This window comes from Propithecus coquereli, unplaced genomic scaffold (assembly GCF_000956105.1).
Source record: "Propithecus coquereli isolate 6110/MARCELLA unplaced genomic scaffold, Pcoq_1.0 Scaffold12451, whole genome shotgun sequence".
NCBI lineage: Eukaryota > Metazoa > Chordata > Mammalia > Primates > Indriidae > Propithecus > Propithecus coquereli.
The window spans coordinates 4,855-7,261 of record NW_012136583.1 but is presented as its reverse complement, the minus strand read 5'-3'; the positions used below and the strand labels follow the sequence as shown (position 1 = coordinate 7,261).

At 36.5% G+C, this 2,407-nt stretch overlaps 1 pseudogene; it reads left to right on the top strand.

Annotated features, from left to right (window-relative positions):
* Nucleotides 1-304: 304 nt before the first annotated feature.
* LOC105805104 lies at nt 305-747 on the top strand (annotated as a pseudogene).
* Nucleotides 748-2,407: the final 1,660 nt, after the last annotated feature.

Genomic DNA, 2,407 nt, shown 5'->3' with positions numbered 1-2,407 from the left:
CATTTTACTCTGAGAGGCTATTAGAGGATTTTGAACAAGAAATTAATACATGCAAAACACAATACACTGCCCACAGTAAGAACTCAGAAAACCTTAGCTTTTATTTTTACTTTCCTTGACTCTAAAGGAGATCGCCATTCTGCTTTATAGGAATGGTATTTTTGAATGGCCTTACTCTTTGCCTTCCTCTTCTTCTTCTTCTCTTTCTGTTTTGTCAAAGCCATAGATAAGAGCGATCATTTTTCTCTTCTTGGGCCCAGCTCTCGTCAGTGGCTGGACGGCCATCTCTTTGAGACCCAACACCATGCCTTTAATTAAGTTGCAGAGTTCTAACTGAGAGATATTTGAAGTTGATGTGGAAATTGCCAAACACTCTGCGACTATCGAGACCACGCTGGAAGATTTGGGAATGGATGATGACTCAGTTCCTCTACCAGATGTTAATGCAGCAGTACTTAAAAATTGTCATTCAGTGATGAGCCCACCACAAGGACGACACTTCTCCTCCCGAGGATGATGAGAACAAAGAAAAGTGAACAAACAACATCTCTGTTTGGGACCAAGAACTCCTGAAAGTTGATCAAGGAACACTTTTCAAACTTATTCTGGCTGCAAACTACTTAGGCATCAAAGGTTTTCTAGATGTCACATGCAAGGCTGTTGCCAATGTGGTCAAGGGGAAAACTCTTTACTGAAGAGGAGGAAGCCCAGGTAGGCGAAGAGAACCAGTGGTGTGAAGAGAAGTGAAATGTTGTGCCTGACACTGTTACGCTTATAAGGATTGTTCCAAATACTAGTAACACTGCTCTGTTTACAGTCGTTAATATTAGACAAACAGTAGACAAATGCAGCACTAAATCAATTGTATTAGCTGAATTGTCCTCTCTGTATGTGTAGTTTGAGTACAGATTCTAAACCTGTGGCTGACTTTCTTCTAGTATGATCGGGAGTTTCTTTTTTCTTTGCTGTGAATAAAACGGAATTGTTCTCTATAGAAAGTGGCATTTTGGGCTTCCCTTCTGTTTTGTAAAGCAATTTCTGCCTAGTTTACTGTCCAGATAACTTTAGTGACCTTTTTTTTTTTGGATGCGGGAGTGATGGAACTTTAGTGACCTTTAAAAGTTGGCATTGTACATAAAACAACTTGCAAAAAGTTTTCTGAGAGACAATTAACAAATTCTCTTTCAGAAATATTATCTTTTTTAAATTTTAGAATATTATGGAGGAGCAAATGTTTTGGTTACATAAATTGCTTTTGTACTGTTTGAGTCAAAGTCAAGTGTGCCCATCCCCCAGATAGTGTGCATTGTACCTGCTGGGTGTGAATTTACCCATCCCCTCCTCCCGCCTCCCAGCTGCTTGATTTCGGATGAATGTTATTTCCATATGTGTAGAAATATTATCTTAATTCATGAGTTGGAAACTGGAGAAAGGCTACTTGAAGCAAACGTTCTTAAGTGGGGTCATGGGAATGTCTTTCAGCCTCCTATAGTCAAGGAGCACCACTGGTATTGATTAGCCGGTACATAGTAGGGCTCCCTCAATTGGATTTGAGGACTTGTTTTTTTGGTTTTTTTTTTAATTTTTAATTTTCTTCACTTTGAATATATTGCCTAGATATCTAGTTACTTCCCAGCTTGTGTTTTTTTAGGGGGATGGGGGAGAAAGGGAACTCAATGATTTGTTAGCTTTTCAATTAAAAAAGACACTTAATATCTGCCCCCAAACAATGGTATTTTCTTTTCTAAAATATGGCAGAAAAGATGGAAAGCAAATATAAAAATCCTGATCTCATAATCTTTAGGTCCAATTTAGCATCCTGTGTCTATAAGAGGTTGCATTACTAGAAAATTAAGTCCCTGTGTCCAAGACTTTGGATACTTCTCTACATTTTGCTAGTCAGTAACGTATTTTTTTATTTTTCATTTTTTAAAAATAAAAGTTTCCTACCTTTTAAAAAATTTTTGGCTTGCTGACTGGAGCAGGAGTATTTTTTTAATTCCTTATTATGGACATTTTCAAACTTAATACAAAATTAGATAGAACACCCAGCTCCAAGCAATTATGAATTCAAGGCTAATCTCGTTTCTTCTATACTGCCATCCATTTTCCTCCCCTTTCTTACACTGAATTATTTTAAGGCAAATCCCCATCATATCTTTTCATCCATGAATGCTTCAGTATGTATCTCTAAAAATAAAATCTTTCCTTTTTGCATTACCACGAGACCATTATCATAACTAAAAATTTAACAATAATTTCTTAAAATCATCAAGAATCCAGTTAGTCATCATTTCCCTGGTTGTCTCATTAATGCTTTTTAAAAAAACAATTGACTTGTTTAAATCAGGATCCAAATATTGCATTTGGTTGATAGGTCTTGTAAATCTTTTTGAATCTGACTATT